Here is a 21910-nt window from a genome sequence, read left to right on the forward strand (position 1 = left end):
CAATTGTGGCTCCCTCCAGCTTTGTTTTCTTCCTGAGTCCTCCCACCCCTGTCCTAATAATTGTCTGCATGTCTTATGTATGTGATTTCCATCTGTGACTCTCTTGAAAAATCTTGGGAATCACAAGATGGCCCGAGTTGAGAAATGCTGTTCCAAACTGAACTTCTCCCAAGCCTTAAACTCCAGGCCCTTAGCAAGAAAGAAGCATCCTTCTCCTATAGTGCCCCATGCTCCCCTGTCATGGGCCTTTGATGGGGATGGCTGAGTGGCAGGTCATCATTGTTCTTTGGCAGGTCGTTATCACTGGCAGAGGTGGCAGGTAGGAGAAAAGGCCTGTGTCACCCAAATCCACCTAGATCATCTGGGAAGGGCTTGTGACATTACTTTGAGTAGCTATGGATCATCTTCCCTTGATGGTTGTCATGTGTGATAACAGCTTTGAAAACTACAGATACCGGGGCCGGGCGGTGGCGCTAGAGGTAAGGTGCCTGCCTTGCCTGCGCTAGCCTAGGACGGACCGCGGTTCGATCCCCCGGTGTCCCATATGGTCCCCCAAGCCAGGAGCAACTTCTGAGCGCATAGCCAGGAGTAACCCCTGAGCGTCACCGGGTGTGGCCCAAAAACCAAAAAAAAAAAAAAAAAAAAAAAAAAAGAAAACTACAGATACCACAAATTCATCATGTCTTATCTTAATTCTCTGTTAAGTAGTGAACTTGATTCTTACTGTTCTGAGAGGCCCCTTTCTACCATTTACAAGAACTGCTGCTTCCAGAGGGAAAAACAGACAACTGTTCATCCCATATGTCTTCCAGCAGCCATTTTCTAACCTGGTTTTGGAGGGAATTTCTGTTAAAAGACTGTCTGTCCATTGACATTCAATTCATGCCTAAGGCAGTGTATCTAACATACATAGTAAAGAACATCTGGTTTCTTACATTTGGGAACCAGAGAACAATTCTGTTTTTTTTTGTTTTTTTGTTTGTTTTTGTTTGTTTTCTTTTGGCTACACATGAATGTGTTCAAAGTTTACTCCTGGCTCTGTATTCAGGAATGACTCTGGTAGACTCAGGGGATAATATGCTGAGGATCAAACTGGGATCAGTCATGAACAAGACAAGCATCCTCTTCACTTTTTTTGTAGCTAAATTTCAGTATTAAGGTGAACCCACAACTATAAAATCTAGGAGTAATGATGTCTATGTAGATGTATTTGAAAAATACAGTTTTCTGTGCCTGTTGCTTCACTTCTGGGTTTTTGTTTTTTTTTTTTTTTTTTTTTTTTGGTTTTTGGGCCACACCCGGCGGTGCTCAGGGGTTACTCCTGGCTGTCTGCTCAGAAATAGCTCCTGGCAGGCACGGGGGACCATATGGGACACCGGGATTCGAACCAACCACCTTTGGTCCTGGATCGGCTGCTTGCAAGGCAAACGCCGCTGTGCTATCTCCCTGGGCCCTCACTTCTAGGTGTCACATAAAAAACCTTGATTCTCAAGAGTCAAAAATGTGGGATTGTCGCCTAGTGTAGGTTCGGGAAAGAAAAAAAATTCGTTGTTTCTCATTATCTGAGTTAATCAAATACTAAGAGGAACTAAAAATGATATTGATCCTTTCACCGCATTTTCATAAGTGCATAGTTTGTTTTTATAAATGAAAATAATTTGAAATAGAGGATGACACCAACTAACTGTTTCCTTGATAGAATTTTTAGTGATACTGTAATTAAAAATTTTTAAGAAGCAATTGCATTATAACTTCACGTTAGCTTAAAGTGTGCAGAATTTGAAGTCCACAACTATGCATTATATTAAATTCATTGCTAAAAGTTCAATTCTGTTCACTGTAAAACTTATCTTCCCAGTTTGTTATACCCAATTTTATGGAAACCCACTCTGCCTGATTTGTTTTCAATGAGAAGCTTCTCCAAGCTGTTTTTTTTGTTTGTTTGTTTGTTTTTGGGTCACACCTGAGTGGCTCTGCTCTGACAAATCACTCCTGGTAGGCTCGGGGGACCATATGGGATGCTTCGGATCGAACCTGGGTCTGTCCTAGGTCAGCCAAGTACGAGGCAAACACCCTACCATTATGCTATTGCTCCAGCCCCATGCTTCCCCAAGTTTTCACTACTTATTTCATTTTTCATGTTCACAAATAACTGGGTCCTAGTCAGCTTTGCTTTTGTTTTGCTGCATTAGAGTCACAGAGTAAGTCATATGTGACACTCTGTGAGCCAAAACTGGCAAAAAATTCCATGTTCAGGACATTGTATCTCATTCTTACCCCTAAATTTATCAGTTGGACCACCACCTGATCATCACGTCTAGTTCTGCATCTAGTTCTATATCTAGTATCACACCTAATGCTACAGTAGTGCCATATCTGATACTATATCTAGTGCCACATTTATTTATCTATTGTTACATTTAGTGCCACATCCAGTCCCACATTTAGTAATACTAGCTGGTTCCACCTCTCTCAGCTGCAGATACAAAGGGAATCCCCTTAGCAGATGGGAACTGGGATCCCAGGCATCCAATACCATAACCTTTTCTCAACACAATCTCCTCCTTCAGTTTCATGAAAGATTTGCATTGGAAACTAGGCCGGAGCCCTAGCCCAGCGGAAAGGTGCTTGCCTAGCAAATTGCCCAGATGGAACCATTTAGGTTCGAGGCCCGGCATCCCATATACATTACATGTGTGGAGTGATTGAAGTATGTGGAGTGATTTAAATTAAATAATGGATGAGAAGTGATATAAAAGATGACCAGGAATATGGATATGATTACAATTGAGGAATGAGATGGATGGAATGGAATATGGATGGAATAAACAATGACAACAACAACAACAACAATAACAGGAGCCTTGGAAACAATGAGGACCTCTTGGGAACAGAGAGGATGGTTGGAATCCCTAAAAACTTAAAAAAAAAAGAAACTTTTTGATTTGGTTGGTAAAAGTCACATCTTAATGTTGTTGAGGCAATACCTGGTATTGCTCAGGGATTATATCTGATGGTGCTCAGAGATTCATTTGAGGAAAGAAAACGTTGCCACATCCCACTCAGGAGGGGCACACACCAGAATGTGTAGTGCTCTCCTGAAAAGGAATTATTTGCCAAAAAGGCCCGCTTAGAGCAGTCAAAATCAGTTGACCCTTTGCGTGGATTGTTTGGCCATAATTCCAAAAGTGGCTGTAACTATCTCCCTCTTTATTTTTAACCAATATTAAAATCAAGCCTTAGTAAATTCTTTCTAACAAAGGAGGACAGTACAAATCCCGCCAAAAGTCTCCCACAAAACAGCTCCCTGTAATTTTTGCTACTTCGGCGCCAAGATCAGGTTTTTCCCAAAACTTAGCTCATAGTAAAACAATTTTCAGTTTTCTTCCAAAAACTCTAAAACATTCCTCTCTCTTCCCACTTCCCTGAAAATTACCTGGTTTCTTCTGCTTACCCAAAACAAAGCGAACCCAAAACAAAACTTCTTTTCACCTTCAGTATCGGTTCTTTAATATGCTAATTTAAGCCAGGGTCCTTCATTCTTTTCCCAGTTTCTTTGATGTCAAAAATTTACACTCTGCATTCCAAACCTCAACCTTTAAAAAGCAGCCAGCTCAAAAAATAAATTTGTCTTCGTCTTTCTAGACGCAAGTCCCCATGCAATCTGTGTGGTCTCATTCATTTTTACAATATTGTTCCGTCTATTCGCCATTCCGTGTACCCACTCTCTCCCCGTGGGGTATTCCCGAACTCCAGAAGAATCTGTTGCAGGCTGCAACAGAATTGGCTCACAGCAAAACGTCAACTTGTCAATATTTTCAGATGACATGATATAAGTAGAGGATTCTAAAGGGTACTCTAAGAAACTTTTAGAAACAATACATTGGTATAGCAAAATAGTATGTCACAAAATCAATATACAAAAACCCATTACATTCCATGGGACTGGAAAGATAGTAGAGTGGTGTTAGGGGGCTTGGCTTGCAAACAGTTGACCTGGCATCCCATATGGTCCTACAAGCATCACCAAGAGTGATTCCTGAACACAGAGCAAGAAATAACCCCTGAACATTTCTGTGTGTGGTCCCCAAAATATCTGTTATATTCCGGCAGTGAACCAAAAGAGAGAAAGAAAATAAAAAGACCGCCCCATTCAAAGTAGTTAGCAAAAACATTAAATATCTATGAGTCAACAAAAGAGTTGAACAATCTTTACCTAGAGAATTACAAGTCACTTAAAAAAAAGAGAAACAGAGGAAACAGAAAAATATTTCATGTTTATCAATTGAAGAATCAACATAGTTAAAATAGTTATCCTTCCTAAATTATTATATAAATTCAATGCAATTACCACAAAAATTCCAATGACGTTTGTCTTTTATTTTCTTTTTCTGGGTGGAGGTGGGATTAGGCAACACTTGGTGGTGCTCAGGACTTACTCCTGGTTCTGTGCTCAGGGATGACTCCTGGTGTGATCAGGGAACCATATGATGTTTCAGGTATTGAATCTGGGACTGCCATATACAAGGCAAACACTCTACCTAGCTGTAATAACACTCTAGACCCTACAATGAAAAATTTAAAGGCTTAGAATAGTCTTGATAAAATATTAGTGAAGCTATTAAACATCTTGGTAAGTCAAAGCCACATAAAGAATAGATAGGTTTTGTGTTTCTTGATATTTAACTATACTACAAGCTATAGTAATCAAAATAGCATGGTAGTAGTATAGACCAATGTATTAGAATTGAGAACCCAATAATAAACCCTAAAATATATGGACAGCCAATTTACAACAAAGGATCTGGGTGTAATGTAATTAGGTCTTTTACCCTGAACATTGGCATAATGATTTGGTTCAGGCCTCAGAAGAATGGGCATCGCCCACACACACCTGAACAATGGATACCATCTATGGAAACAACCACAATTGTCTATAACATTACCAGGATCCAAGCCTCTACCAGGGAAGAGCTACCACTGCTTTGGCATTAACTTACTCCAAAGAGTGCTCCCAACACCCATATGTCTCAGCAACAGTCTGCATGCAGGGCAGATTGCTCCACATTGAATGGTATGCTGAAACTAGAGGATGCTCCACATCAGACTGACATCGATGAAAGAAATGCACAGAATCCAAAATCTTTAAATATAAGAATCTGATACCAACAATAGTTAAAGTGTGAAAAAGTTTCACCGGGACCTTGAGAATGACTCGAGTTGGAAGGACTGGCATGCCTGGAACCCAGAGTTGGTCTCATGCCAATAAACTTCTGTGGTGAGGCCTTTTTGTAATCAGGTTAAGGATTTTTTCCATTTTCTCCATTTTTCTGGACCTATGCAAACAATGGCGATTGCCACTATCACACCTGTATTATATATTTTTACTCTTCTCCTTTAAGAAAAAAAAATACAACTTACTGAACTTAAAAACAAATAACTGTAGTAGAATGCCTGTCTCGAATACAGGCAGTGGATGGGAAGGGGGGAGGGGGTAATGTTACACTGGTGAACGGGGGGTGTTCTGGTTATGACTGTAACCCAACTATGATCATGTTACTTAAATAAAAATATATATTTAAAAAAGTAGTGCAAATATAACTTTTATTTATTTATAAATATTTAATAAATAGTGTTGAGAAGGTTGGGTAGCTATATGCAAAAAAAAAGGTGAAACTAGGCACATACCTTTTTAAAATAATTACTTCATTTAAGCACCATGAATACAAACTTGTTTATGATTGACTTTCAGTTATAGAATGCACACCACTCTTCAGCAGTGCACATTTCCTGCCACCAATGACCCCAGTTTCCCTTCCAATGCCCTCTCCTGCTTTCCTCTGGGGCAGGCATTAAACTTTTTCTTTTTCTCTGTCTCTCTCTACCTTTTTGACACTGTGGTTTGCACTATTGTTAATAAAAACTATTAATTATTGTCAATGCATATCACTTTATACCTGGTTAGTACCCAGTTCATGTTCAAAGTGATCAATTCTAACTAATATTGTCACAACGGACCTTTTTCTACTCTAATTACATTCACTGTTGTTTGTGGCAAGCTTCCTACCATTGACTGGTCCTCCTGGCCCTCATCTCTATTGTCTCTAGATATTATTACTACACTGTATTTTATTTTTCTTATAAATACATATCTTGCACCTACACAAAAATCAACTCAGCATGGTGCTGGGAATTCAACCTGAAGGTCCTGAATGCAAAGCATGCACTTCAGTCCATTTAACCATCTTTCTAGCTTTAATATAATTATGTCATAATTGTTTGGGTGACAAGTCCAGATTACCAGGGAATTGATACTGCTTTGTTTGGGGAAGGATATTGAATTTAGCCTGCAACTTTGGCCCAATCAGGCCATCTTTTGTTGGCCCTTTTTTCCTCAGCAAATGTAGAGTAAAGCATTTATATGAAGGCAAAAGTTATGAGAAAATAAATGCCAAGTGATTTATAAGAATAAAAGTTACTAGTGAAAGTAATGAAGAGTGAGAAGCTGGGCCCGGAGAGATAGCACAGCAGCGTTTGCCTTGCAAGCAGCCGATCCAGGACCAAAGGTGGTTGGTCCAAATCCCGGTGTCCCACATGTCCCCCGTGCCTGCCAGGAGTTATTTCTGAGCAGACAGCCAGGAGTAATCCCTGAGCAACACCGGGTGTGGCCCAAAAACAAAAACAAAAACAAAAAAGTGTGAGAAGCTAACTTTAAATCATCACTCACCAGGCAAATGCTGTCGCAACAGAGGATTTCCTTCAGCCTCTAGAAGATTTTGGAGGTTTAAGACTATATTTTAATTTCCTTTAGGGCATGACATATTAGATCTAATTGCTACTCTTTAGTTTTCATATTATTTATCACCTATTACTTGAACAAGCATCCTCACCTGTGCTTTACTACTTCTTTAATCATTATAATAGAAGCCAATGGCAACTAAACAGAAATTTCCATGAATTATTTGCCACTTGCTCACTGATCAATTTTGTGGTATTTGACACTCAGGAGATAGTGACAGATCATTAGGCTGCCCATGTATGTGACTCTGAAATTAGGAGTAGGAGACAAAGTACCACAGCTTGCTTTATCTCTATTTGAAGAAACAAATTCCATTAGTTTCTCTCTTTTCATTAACTATGGGAAAAGAATGGCACATGGTGTCATTCTAAACCAGAACTAAATATTTTATTCCTTTATGTTTTCTGATCTCTACTGAAGAAGGCAGAAAAAAAAAAGGGGGGGGGGAGAAGGTAATCATTTCCACCAAACTTGTGCTGCCCATCAGTGTACTAGCCCCTGATATAGGCCCAGTGCCATTCACAAAGAAGGGATTTCATGAAAAGTGAGCACCCCATATTTTAGAAGTGTTTCTGAACCTTTCCATTCTGTCCTTGTTTCTTTCCTAGCCTTCCTGTTTACCAGTTGGCCTCCTAGATTCATGCTGTATATGCCACTATTGATGCAATTTCATCTATGTTCCCTTGGCATATTCAGGGATCCCATAGGCGACCCTATAATCTCAGTTGAGAAACACTGTTCTAGATGATCATGCTTCCTACGCACATCCCACCATGACCCCAGGACCTGTGTGTTTTTGTTTGCTAACACCTGTCACCATTCTCATTCAATTTCCCTGAGTTCCAGTCACCTTCTCTCTGTGCTTTGAACATGCTGAGCCTGTCTTTGTCTCTCCCTGATTTCTTCTGACTTGTCCAGGCATCACACAGAGACTGATAGTCCCCAGCATGCCTCTTATCTGCCCACCCAGCAGTGGTGGTTCTAGTTCACATGGTCTCACTCTCTGTCTATGCCTCTGGAACCTGAGCCTCACAGAGGCAGGGTAAGCATTGACATGAATAGGGTTTCTTCCAATTCCTTCCACAGAGCTTCCAGCCTGACAGGGGCAGGACAGTTGTCAGTAGACTTTTCTCAGCCTCCCGCAAGTTTGATGCCAAAGGTCAGTGTGGCAGGTGGTGTCATGATTCTACTCTCATTCTCCCTGTTCCCTCCTCACCGTCAACGTTCTTTTCCCCCTGACACTGGGTCTCCCACTGAATGACAGCTGTGCTAGGTCCCCAGGACTAGAAGATTGTAGGCATGAGGCTTTGACCCTATTGGCTGGAGAGGAAGTGCCTAGGAGAAAGGGGATAGGAGCCCTCGAATCCTGGCTCCCTATGGCATGGTTTCACCAGCTTCTTTCTGTGGCCCAGGTGAGTGAGAGAAATGAATCTGCATTCTTGATTTCTGCAAACTCAGTGTGAGTGACAGCCATTTCTTTCAGGATCTTTATCCTGAGCTCTGTGGATTCTGGTATGACCTTCTGGGAATGAAGGGAAATGAGGTGTGTCTCCTGGGTGAGGTCAAATCAGAAGAAGCCAAGACATAGAGTTCTGGAACCCATATGAGTCCCCATAGCAGGAAGTGATTATTTTGGTCACATCCCATTTTTCTTGACTCTTCATCAGTGCTGCTCAGCTTATCAGGGCTCCCTTATCTCCATGAGGCCACTCTGGTCTCCACAGGAAATCAGGAAGATTTCCTTCATGATGGATTTGGGGTGTGTATGTGTGTCCTGTCATCCTCCCTCTGTCCTCAGCAGTGCAGAATCCTCTATCCTCTACTTATTGGACTGGATCTCTTTCTTGCTTAAACCTAACTTTCTCCTAAGCAGCCCACACCTTCATGTCCTTTAGAGATGAGCTTTGTCTCTGCTTTTAGAAGAGGAAATATCCTGAGGGTTGGGGGGTCCCCACAGAGGCCAGTCCGGGACAGGATTCTCAGGGTTATGTTGACTCACAGTCCAATATGGATCATAGTTATCTCAGACTCTTTAGGAAGTTACCAGGAGTTTCCATGAGTCTGCTCCTACCACAGATGCACTTTGCTATTTCTTTTGTCTAAGCACAGGCATTAAGCATAGCACCAGTACATTTCATCTTGTTATTTTTCTTGCATGGTTCTATCCCGTCAAGAGACTTTTGAAGTACTTTCTATCGTTCAGTTGTTTATGCCACCACCATCATTTTTATGTCATTTGCCAAATTCATAAACATTCTATTGGTGTCTTTGTCCCAGACATCAGTAAAAAGGTTGGAAAAGCAAAAAGGCAAAAGTTTGTGGCATCACTGCAGGTGCAAGTGAGATGGCTAGATCTCAGCAGGTTTGATGCCATTTCTACTTTGTAAAGCTTGACTGATGACTCTGATATTCTTGTTGAAGGATTCAGAGATGCAACCACATCTTTTAAAATTCTGACTTTTCAATTAGGTCAATGTTTTGGGAAAATGGTATGGATACTTCTCAAAAAGCTAAGAATTAAGTTTTCATTTTATTTTATTTTTATTTTATTTTATTTTGTTTTTTTTTTGGTTTTTGGCCCACACCCGGCGTTGCTCAGGAGTTACTCCTGGCTGTCTGCTCAGAAATAGCTCCTCTCCTGGCAGGCATGGGGGACCATATGGGACACCGGGATTCGAACCAACCACCTTTGGTCCTGGATCGGCTGCTTGCAAGGCAAATGCCGCTGTGCTATCTCTCCGGGCCCTAATTAAGTTTTCAAATGGTCTATCAATTCTACTTCCTGGCATCTGCACCCACAGGTCCACAAACTCAATTTAGAAAACATTTGAGCTTCTATGTTTACTGAAGCATGAGTCACAGTTGCCCAAATCTGGAACCAAAGAGTTTAAGAACAGAAGACTGTATAAAGAATTGATGGTCCATATGCACAATGGAATACGACTTGGTTATAGGATAAAAATGAAATCATACAATTGGATGTTATGTGCATGGCTTTGGAAGGTGTGATGCTGAGTTAAGTTAGTCAGAGGGAGAGGGACATATGAGAATTTTATCTCTCTCATATGTGGGATATAAATAAACATAGTAGTGGAATAACAAATGACCCAAGGCAACAGAACCTGAGAATTGATCTAAAGAACTGAGTTGTTGTTGTTGAATGGGAATGGGAGAAGACCCTCTAGTGGAAAGTGAGGGTGTTAGAATATTGTAAGCATGAAATCTACCACTAACAGCATTGTGAATCGAAAAAAAAAAAAAGAGATTTTTTTTTGTTTTGTTTTTTTGGGCCACACCCAGTGACGCTCAGGGGTTACTCCTGGTTGTGCGCTCAGAAGTCACTCCTGGCTTGGGGGACCATATGGGACACTGGGGGATCAAACAGAGGTTCGTCCTAGGCTAGCACTGGCAAGGCAGACACCTTACCTCTAGTGCCACCACACCAGCCCCCCCCAAAAAGAATTTTGATGTTTATTTCTAAGTATTCTCACGCAATCCTTCTTGCCGTCCAAGCATCCCTTCTAAGAACACCCTGTAAAATCATGCTATTTACTGAGCACCAGATATTCCCCTTCTTTTTAGGGATCTTTTTTCTGATTAGCAGTGAATTCAACTAAGGGACCACTAGTGAGCATCTCTCTCTCTCTCTCTCTCTCTCTCTCTCTCTCTCTCTCTCTCTCTCAGAACTCTGGGATTCCTGAGTGTTTCAATATTTACAAGGAGCATAGCTGCAGTTTCTAATGGAAGGAAATGCTGCCTTTTTTCATTTGATGTGTTTGGGGGCCATGCCTAGCAGTGCACAGGCTTGCTTCTGGCTCTGTATTCACTGGTCAATCCTAGTGGTGCTCAGGGGACCATATGATGCTCTTGAGGCCAGATCTCTTTACTATCTCTCCAGACTCCAATGCCACCTTTGAGGAGAGCTTCGAAAATGCTCTCTTGGACCTGCCTTAGCTCTAAGAACAAGAAATTAAAGAGCAGTGACTTGAATATTGGCCCCAGAGTGACTGGCCTCCCTGGCACCCATACATCTCCCTCAGATTTCTCCATCATGGCAAGAGAATAAGTTACTAAATCATCTTTTATCCTTTCTTCATCTAGAAGCAGGGCCGGGCTCCTGCTTTCCCAGCACTGGTTTTTCCAATTACACAAGGGCCCTGAGCCTGAGATTCTTACCTGGAGATGATTGAGCCTCCAGACAGATTCTGGCAATGTCTGAAGACATTCTTGGTTGCTGTGACGTGGCTGCTGGTGAATAGAGGCCATCAATGATACTTGTCATCTCAGAGAGTACACATGGCCTCCACAGCTAAGAACTCTTTAAGCTCAGAGTACACTATTGTAAAGTCATTTTCTGAGCTTTTGTCCTTTCTCGTGCAACCCGGGCATATTGGCCTGAGAAAGTGTAGATCTAATGGAACTTATTCCTAAAGCACCGTCATAATGACTAGAACAGCACATGCATTCACTCAAATGGGTATTTCTTTTCTTTTCTTTCCACGCTGGGCACTGTCATACTTAGGATACTTCCTAAGTTGTTTGAGCTGAACACGAGGAGTATTGTCCTTCAACATCTTTGTTGAGCCCTTTCTGCATGCTTAGATTAGATGGGACTGCTACAAATAGATCAGTAAAATTTGTTTCTGGTTTTCATTTTTTAAAGTGTAGGTACTATGATTTACAAAGCAGCCAACAATGTAATTTCAGACATACCACATTCCAACTCCAATCCCACCACCAGTGTCAGTATCCCTCCACCAGTGTCCCAGGTTACCCTTTGTACTCCCGTCCACCTCCCCTTTGATTTCTTAACAGGCACATTTTAAAGTTTAAGGTTCCATGCTTATAGTAGTGTGAACTCTTGTGGTTTAGATATTGTCAGTCATCGCATCTCTGTACTACCCATGTGTCTAAGGCCCCAACCCTTACTCCTATGTTATCTCCACCATCTCTCCTTACTCCCTTCCACTTCTCTCTTTTCATGGTCTTTCCATCTCTATATTCTAGGATTCAGAATTTGTCCCCCTTTGACATCATTTTCTAATCCTCTTCTTCTATATATCACAGATGAATAAGAACATTTGGCATTTGTCCTGCTTCTTCTCACTTACTTAATTTAACGTGAGATTCTTGAGACTTTGGACAAGGCCAAAGGCAGGGAGCTCTTTCCCATAATAAAGAACACATTTTAGGAAGGAAGACAGGAGCAGATTTTGGTTTCTGTCTAGTTCACACCATGCTCCACATCACCCTCAGCGACCCAAGGATGCACCTCTGATCACTGAGCAGAAACACCAATCATAACACATGTGTCAGGTAAATGAGGAACTAGAGGATGCATTATATGAGCAATGAAAATATTTCTCAGCAATGTGAGAAAAAAACCACACAACTTTTCTTGCATTGAGAAGGTACTTGTGACTGAACCCAATGAGTAAAACACACCTAGTGGATTGAAAATCCAAATTTGCATGATTATCCTATGGAATTCTTATACCACATAGTCACATAATGAACATTGGAGCCCCAAACCCTGAATACTTACCTATCACTTTTCCTAGGAAGAGCGACTTGGGGGAATTGAAGAAGGTATCGGAAGAACTTGGCAGGAGGTAACTCATAGCCGGGTAATGGTCCAGCTGTGGGAAGAAACAAGAAACACATTGAGAAACTCATTTTCTTTTGCAGGACACCTTAAAGGGAGGGAATGTGGCAAGTTGCACGACTAGATTTGGAGGCATCTGGAGTTTTCTGCCACCTCCAAAAACAAGCTGAGCTCATAAGCAAAGAAACCTTTTTGAACTGTTATCCAACACCTGCACATTTTCAGTGGATCGCTTACCTGCTGTGTTAGAGCCCTTCATTCATTACTCTTTTTAAAAAAATTTTTTTTCCACAGTTGTAGAGCGAGGGGCTTACTCCTGGCTCTGTGGCAGTGATCACTCCTTTCTTATCCAAAGGATAGATATCCTGCCTTGGGACAGATATAGGTTCCTGGAGAGTTTGTTCTTTGGGCAGAGGAAGGGAGACAGAACATCTGGGAAGAGTGTGGAGAGAGGGGACAGAAGAGATGCAATCTGTGCACACAGTGAAATGACACTTAGTTACAGCAATGATAAATCTTACTTTGGTTGGAACTGGATGGATGGAACCAGAGAAGCTATGAAATCATCAGAAGGATAATGACTAATGCTGGAGGGTCTTGCTCCCACGCGGGATATAAAGAAACAAAGCAAATAGAGAAATGGTCATAGTGTTGGAAGAAATCTGCCACCTACCAGCAGGAACCTCCCTCTGACACATTATCAGCACACTAGAGTCTCTTCTATGGGGTTTTCCAGAGCATGTGGCACTAATGTAGCAGCTCTAGACTCTCCCCCTACGTATCTTAAGGAAAAACATATTAGACTCTTGCAGTGAACGCTAGAGGGTCTTGACTGTCCCAACCAAAATGGTGCTCATAGTAACTTAATGCTAGCTTCAATAAACCATTCCTACCACAGGAGTAAGAAATCAGAGTGCCCTAAATCACAGCCAGAGGAGAGGCAGAGTCAGTGAAATTCATTCTTGCAACACTCATCTTAAACTGGAGAACTGGTATAGCACTTACAGGGATGGAAGAAAGCAATACTTATTTTTGAATCCTTCCAAGTTCCCTGACAGGGTAGAGGTGTGTATGTGTGTGGGCAGAGGTGTGAATTAGAAAACTCACCCATAGACTGCAGCAGAAGCAGGGTGAAGCAGTAGAGAGCCCCACCAATCTTACCAAGCAAAGAAAACTTGCCCCATACTAATAGCTCAATAACCTCTCACATAAAAACTTTAGAGATACCATATTGAGGATGTTTGAAGAGCTCCAAGATACAATGATACAGTACAAGAGAGAATGAGGTCATAAATGTGAAATTGGGCCCGGAGAGATAGCACAGTGGCGTTTGCCTTGCAAGCAGCCGATCCAGGACCAAAGGTGGTTGGTTCGAATCCCGGTGTCCCATATGGTCCCCTGTGCCTGCCGGGAGCTATTTCTGAGCAGACAGCCAGGAGTAACCCCTGAGCACCGCCAGGTGTGGCCCAAAAACCAAAAAAACAAAACAAAACAAAAAAAAAAACAAAAAAAAAAAAAAAAAAACAAATGCGAAATTGCACTCTAGAAAAATACAGAAGTGGTATAACTAAAGAATCTGGTAATGAAATGACCCACACTTTTTTGTTCTTTAGTAACAATAATGTTAATGGAAGGCTTTGACCAAGAATCTCACTGTACTGAGGATAAAGTCAGTGAGCTCCAAATTAGATGTAGGAAACCTCTAGTAGACAACAGAAAAAGGAAAAGTCTCAAAATAATCAAGCAAGCACATAAGATAATGATAAGAATGAGTTCTAGAGGAACAACATAAGAAGTATGGGGACTCCTTTAGGAAGAGCAATAGATAAAACCCAACCCAACTAAGCCTAAACCTTGGATTTGACCAGGGAACTGAAATTTTTATAGGGGCTCAATGGGCCTGAGGTACCACTGTGATGGAGGGTAGGAGGTACCATTCATTTGAGGACATTTGAACTCATGTTCCTAAACACATACATACACGTAAACCTATGCCACGACAATTAAAATGTTTTAAAAACACAATTTTTAAATAAAAAATTAATTTTAAAAATGCAATAAAAATAAATCGTATGATCATATGAATAGATGAGGAGAAAGCATTCAGTAAGGTCCAACAATGATTGATGATAAAAACCTCTCAACAAAATGGGAACAGAAGGAACTTTTCTCAATATTGATAAGACCATCTATTATAAGCCAATGGCAAATATTATTCTCAATGGGAATAAACTAAAAGCCTTTCCTCTGAAATCTGGAACAAAACAAGACTGTCCCCCTCTCACTACTCATATTCAACATAGTACTGGAAGTACTTGCCATAGCAATTAGTCAAGAAAAAAATGTCAAGGGCATCCAGATAGGAAAGGAAGAAGTCAAGCTCTTACTGTTTACATATGGCATGCTACAATATTTAGAAAACTCTAGAGACTCTACCTAAAAGATTATAGAACAATAGATTTACATAGCAAAGTGGCAGCCTACACAATTAACATGCAAAATCAATGGCCCTTTTATGCATCAATAATGATAGAGAAAAAATGGACATGAAAAAATAATCTCATTCACATTAGTGGCACACAAACTCAAATACCTTACAGTCAATTTTACTAAAGAGGTGAAGGACCTATACAAAGAAAACTACAAAAGCCTGCTTCAATAAATAAAAGAGGACACAAGGAAATGAAGACACATACCCTGCTCATGGATTGGGAGGTTTCACATCATTAAAATATTAATACTCCCCAAAGCATTGTATAGATTTAATGCAATCCCTCTAAGGATATACATGATATTCTTCAAAGAAGTGGATCAAACTCCTGAAATTCATTTGGAAAAATATATACCCACGAATAGCTAGAGCAAAACCCTTGGGAAAAGGATTATGAGGGGCATCACTTTCCCCAACTTTAAATTGTACTACAAAGCAATTGTCATCAAAACAGCATGGTATTGTAATAAAGATAGATCCCCAGATAAATGGAATAGATTTGAATATTTAGAGAATGATCACCTGATATACAATCAATTAATCTTTGATAAAGGGTCAAGAAACACAAAATGGAGCAAGGAAAGCCTTTTCAACAAGTGGCGTTGGCACAACTGGTCAGCCACATGCAAAACAGTGAACTCAGACCTCCATCTAACAACAAGCACAAATGTCAAATACAAATGGATTAAAGACCTTGTTATCAGACCAACAACCATCGAGTTTATAGAAGAACATGTAAGTAAAACATTCCATGACATTGAGACTAAAGGTATCTTCAAGGTAGCAAGTAGAAGCAGAGATAAACAGATGGGACTAAATTACTCTGAGAAGCTTCTGCACCTCAAAAGAAATAATGACTAGAATACAAAGGCTGCCAAGAGAATGGGAGAAACTATTCACCCAATACTCATCAGATAAGGGGCTAATATCTAAGATTACAAGATATCTACTATCTGACAGATTTTTAACAAGAAAAAATTTAACCCCATCAAAAAATGGGGAGAAGAAATGAACAGATACTTTGTCAAAGAAGAAATACAAATGATCAAAAGACACATGAAAAATTCTCCTTATCACTTATCATAGGAGAGATGCAAATCAAAACAACAATGAGGTACTATCTCACGCCACAGAGACTGGCACACATAACAAAGAACGAGAATAATCAGTGCTGGTGGGGATGTGGGAAAAAGAAACTCTCATTCTGCCTTTATGGAAAACAATCTGGAAATTTCTCAAAAAACTGGAAATTGAGCTCCCATATGATCCAGCCATACCACTTCTAGGGATATACTCTAGGAACAAAAAATGCAATACAAAAATGCCTTCTTCACACCTATATTCATTGCAGTGCTATTTACAATTGCAAGAATCTGGAAACAACCAGATTTCAACAGATGAATGGCTAAAGAAACTGTGGAACACAATGAAATACTATGTAGCCATCAGGAAAAATGAAGTCATGAAATTTTTCTATACATGGATAGACATGGAAACTATTATGCTGAGTGAAATAAGTCAAAGGAAGAGAGATAGACACAGAATAGTCTCACTCATCTATGGGTTTTAAGAAAAATATGACATTATTGTAATGCCCAGGGACAATAGAGATGAGGGCTGGAAGAAACCCTCAGCTTATGACATGAAGCTCACCACAAAGAGTGGTGAGTGCAGTTAGAGAAATAACTACACTGAAAACTATCATGATAGTGGTAGTGAAAGAAACAGAATTCCTACCTCGAATATAGGCAGGGGAGAGGGAGGAGGGAAATGATGGGCATTGGTAGTGGGAATATCGCCTTGTGAAGGGAGGTGACCTTTTTAACTGAAACCCAACTACAAACATGTTTGTAATCATGGTGCTTAAATAAAGATATTAATTAAAAATGCAATATTTAAAATAAAAAACCCATTCATTTGAAGATATTTGAACCCACGTCCTTAACACATACATACACGAAAACCCGTGCCATGCTAATTAAAACATACAATTTTAAAAATGGAAAGACTTCTTTAGAAAACTAAAAATTGAAAACAGTTATTAGAAATCAAGTTACTATTTGGTCATCAGGGTTAAGAGTCATTACCCCTGGAAGTTAGGGAGTTCTTTGATACTCAAAAGTTTTATTTTATTTTTTTCTAATTTTTATTATTACATTATGATTTAAGCTGTATTAAGTTGTTCATAATACAGACATTATTGTCTGTATGACATAATGTCATAATGATATAATGACTTAATGTTACAATGACATCATATCATTTCAGGCATTAAATGTTCACATATCAATCCCACCACCAGTGTGGCCTTCCCTTACCAGTGTCCCCCATCTCCGACCCACCACCAACGCCTAACACAATGCAGTCACAAAGTTACTTCAGAGTGTAAAATGGAAATATCAAAGCAGATCAAAACAGGTCAATTTGAAATGACTGTTACATCTCTCCAGGGTGTTAACTGAAGTCAGTGTTTAAGAATTTACTGGGCTTGTTGTTGGTGCTAGAGGAGTCTTCGTGTTACTGTTTAGGCTCGCTGACCTTATGTAACTTACCTATTAGATTTCCTGGGATACTACTGGGATAACACTACTATAAGACATTGAGGTGTCTGGGATTTATAGATCTGAAACAAATTTGGTGGCTGAGAAGTTTGATAATGTTCAGTTGTAGAGCTAAGCTGTTTCTGTTGGATGGTATAGGGGCGGTGCTAGACTACTGTGGTTTATGCAGAGAGGGAAATAGGCACTGTCCCCACTTTCTGGTTGATATCTACAGAGATATCAGCCAGGACCAGTACACATGGGAAATATGTGAGGTTATTATTTTCTTTTCTACTCTAAAATTTTAGGTAGTGTTCACGGCCTGATAGTGTTTCAGAAAATACTTGGAAAGTCACATTGGTGTGTTAGACTTTAATTTTGTAAAGTTTAATATACTTCTAAAATAACACAGCACTCATTGACAAAAGCACTTAGATATTTAAAATAAAATTTAGTTTGGAGTAAAAACCAGCTGTTTGGGGGCCTAAATATTAGCAAGCCGCTTTGGCGCCATCTAGTGGCTTATATGGGTAACTGCTTCTGAGTCTATTTGTCAAAACGCCAAATGCTGACACAGCTCACAGGTTTCCTGATACTTTCGTGACCTGTCCATCTATATGCTTCTTAAAGTTTAATCCATCATATTAAGAATCTTAAAATAGATACAAACAACATATGGAAATTATGACAGAATCAATAAGTTATATCTGTAGAGAAATGTCTGGTGATGATAACTTTTTATGCACATTCTTTCCATTCTTAAAAAATAATTTACATACGGTCCAACCACATACATAGTTTTGCATTAAATTTTCAGCATGAAATGTATTTCAAAGCTCTTTTCATGACAACCATGTCATTATTTGTAATGAACAGCCAGTATGTCATTTAATTGACATAAAGGATGGCCTATAAAAATATATCAAATTTGAGGAGCAACGGAAAAAATGAATATCGAATTTACCTATACAGACTTTCAGATGTCTTGTATATTTGGGTTCTACACATTTCTGGGTTCATAGTATGTCCCTGGAAGACCTGTGCTGGACTTGTACATCAGTGTAACTCAACAGCGGCTATGCAAGGAAACATGATTCCCTTCCATCTCCCAAACTTTCTATGAAGCAATCCAAACAGACCCGGCTTTTGGGAGCAATTTTATTGTATATGTATTAAGCTTAAAGAGAAACAAAATACCTAATTTTCTTTCAGAGATTACTATCATCTCTTCCCTTTTTATACATAAATGCATACACATCTATATACATATATAGGTTAATTTCTAGACACATCTTTGTTCATGAGTAACTAGATGGTCTGTATATATGAAGTTGATAACTTAAAGTAAAAGAAAAATTTATACTTATTTATATTAATTTTTATTTAATTTTATTTAGTTATTTATTTTGTTTGGAGGCAATGCTCAGGTGTTACTCCTAGCTCTATACTTAGAAATCACTACTGACAAAATAAAAAAATTTTTTTCCAAATAAGGCAAAAGTAATATAAACACATTTTTGTTATCTGATTATCTATTTTGTTTTAGAAAGAACTTAGTGTAGTCAGAATTAAAGTCTATTTATTCAATTAAAAAAAAAAAGAAAGAAATCACTACTGACAGTGCTTGGAGGAAAGCTGAGATCAAACCTTGCACTTGCCAAGCAAGTGCCCTATCCACTCTCGTCCCATATTTTGTTAGTTAGTTTTAAAGCATATAACCATAGCTTACTGAAAAGGTTTTGACTTGATTCTATCATCTAACATCTAAACAAGTGGCCCTGTTCTGCTTTTAATTTATTCATCAAGATAAAAACTTTTAAGTCTGTTCATGGAAGAAGCTATAGACTTAAAATAACAAAAAAGAATCCAAAGAGACAGTGATATGTACTTCCAAATCAAGTCACTTGCTCAGTTAGGAAAACCTTTTTGCTAAATAGAACAAAAGCAAAGACAAACAGGAAGCTGTTTACCCTTCAGACACTGAGACCAGGCCAGGCCATAGGAAGGAAGAAAGAGAGAGATGGAGAGAATGCTGGACATCCTCTCCCCAATCCTTCTACCCTCCACTGTTATGTGAGTGGGCTTGTGTGAAATAAAGGGGACCATGAGGCAGTTATCAATTATTAGGGGCCTTGTCAGATTTGATGAGATGTGGGGCCAAGATTCTCAGGTGATCTGAGCCCCAGACTGCAGTGACTTTAGAGTGGATGAGAAAGTGGTATTTCTGGAGCCTGGGGCAGCCAGTCCAGTGAGCACTGTGGCAGAGAGTCATCAGAGGTGCCCAGTCCTACTCCTGTCTGCAGTCCTTCCCTTCTCCAAGACCTCCACAGCTATCTAGTCTGTGGGATCTTTGAACCCACTATGATGGTGGTAACATTTATAGAGGCTGTACAAAAATTCACTAAAAGAAGCAGAAATCCTCCAGGCATCTCATTTTACCAGCTCCTTTCTTAGATTCCAGCACTGGTCTGGCTCCAATCTTGCTTTGCAGATAGAAACAATGAAGACACACATTGATGCAATTGTCCCTGCTTGCTCTCTTGAGTTGGTTTTGGGATCACACATAATAATGCCCAGGTGGACCAGGGGCTCCCACATGCAAAACTCCAGCCATTTGAATCTCTCCCTGTCTCTACCCATGTTTTGAGAGCACTGGAAGAGAGTCATGCTCCTTTCTATCTCTTCTTTTCATTTCATCTCTTTTTTCCCAGCAGATTCTGTATTGCTCAGGGGTTATCTTCTTGTTTCTGTACTCAGGAGTGACCGCCAAAGCTTAGGAGACCATAGTCAGTGCTCTGTTTCACATGCTTTATCAAAGAGCCCCCTCAATCTAATACAATCCCTATAACTGGAAATTACTGCATCTCTAATGGCTCACACATCACCCTCCTGAGTCTGGGGGGCGTCTGTATCAATAATCTGCTGCCCCCTATTTTATGGTGAACCCCCTTAGTTTTCTAGGGTACTTTAGCTTCCTTCCAACTTTTCTACATGAAAAGCACCAAATTTCCACAATAGAGGGTGGCAGAGGGACACTTTGAAAGGAAAGGGTTTTTGGAAATTTCTACTGCGTATTTGGAGGACATGAAGGTTGCTTTGGAGTACAAGGACATCTAGTGATGACAGACTTTGTGTGATTGTCAGGGAAAAGTCTGAAAGGTGAAAAGCAGCTGTGCTGATGCCCCCTCACACCTCATGACCCAGCTTGCCCCTGTCTCTACCCCACACCCTCTCATTGTCTCAGTCCTTCCTTTCTTCAAGTGTCCTGAAGGAAGTCCTCAGAGTTCACTCCCAGTGGGGCTTGGGCAACTCTATGCAGTGCCAGGGATTGAACATGGGGAAGTCACATGCAAGGAAGATGCCTCCTCCCTGTGCTGTCTGTGGCCCCAAAGGAACTGTTGGGAAACTACATAGCCCTTCCTGCAGTGCCTGGTTCTATTCTTTCTATTTCTGGCTCAAATGGTGACATGGGTGCTGTCTGATAAGGATTAAGGCTACATCTGTACAGAGTGTTGGGTGGAATTTCTATCTTGGCCCTTCTCATTCATCTCCTCATGGCCACATTCTTTCTTTGTCCCGTTTTCTACAAGCCATGTAAGATGATGCATGCTGATTGCATGCTGGTTGCAAGTTATCAACTGCATATATACAGACTATCTAGTTATCCATAACAAAGATGTGTTTAGATATAAACTAACCTATATATGTATATAGATGTGTATGCATTTATGTATAAAAAGGGAAGAGTTGACAGTAACCTCTGAAGGCAAATTAGGGATTTCATTTCACTGTGAGCTTAATACATATACAATAAAATTGCTCCCAAAAGCCTGGTCTGTCTGGATTGCTTCATAGAAAGTTTGATTGCAAGCTGATTGCAAGGTCCTCTATGGCTCATGCTCACAGTCTCCCCTCATAAAAACACACAAAATGTCCCTGGAAAATTCCCAAATCTGCGGATACCACCTCATCACCCAAACTTCAAATGGCATCAGTTCACACCCCACTTTCCCTTTCTGTAACTTGACCAGCCGCTGAGACCCAACCTCTCAGAGATTCTCTTGTCACAAAATCTCTCCTCTTTTCATCCACTTGTTCTCATGATTTCTGGATGAAACTCAGATCTCAGGCCCACTCCTTATTATAGTGAAGAGATGTTCATGAGGCCCCACCCACAGTGCTCAGCTAACTAGGCTGGTATTTCTCAGAAGGTGGAGTTCCTGGAGTTATTTCTTGCATCAAAGGGATGGTAGCAGTGGGCATTTCTTCTGAAACTCGACAGTGACCCCTGACAGTCTGATGCTTGGTTGTGATGGGGATCGTAACACTTTGGATCTCAGGTATGTGTGTGTGGGGTCATGCACTAATGGGGAATAAACTCGGGTCCTTTTACATGCAAGTCAATGTCCCACCTTCAAGTGACATCCTTGGCTTTACCACATGACTTTGAATCCAGGCAGCTCTGCCAGGGGCAG

This window comes from Suncus etruscus, chromosome 1 (assembly GCF_024139225.1).
Source record: "Suncus etruscus isolate mSunEtr1 chromosome 1, mSunEtr1.pri.cur, whole genome shotgun sequence".
NCBI classification, from domain to species: Eukaryota; Metazoa; Chordata; class Mammalia; order Eulipotyphla; family Soricidae; genus Suncus; species Suncus etruscus.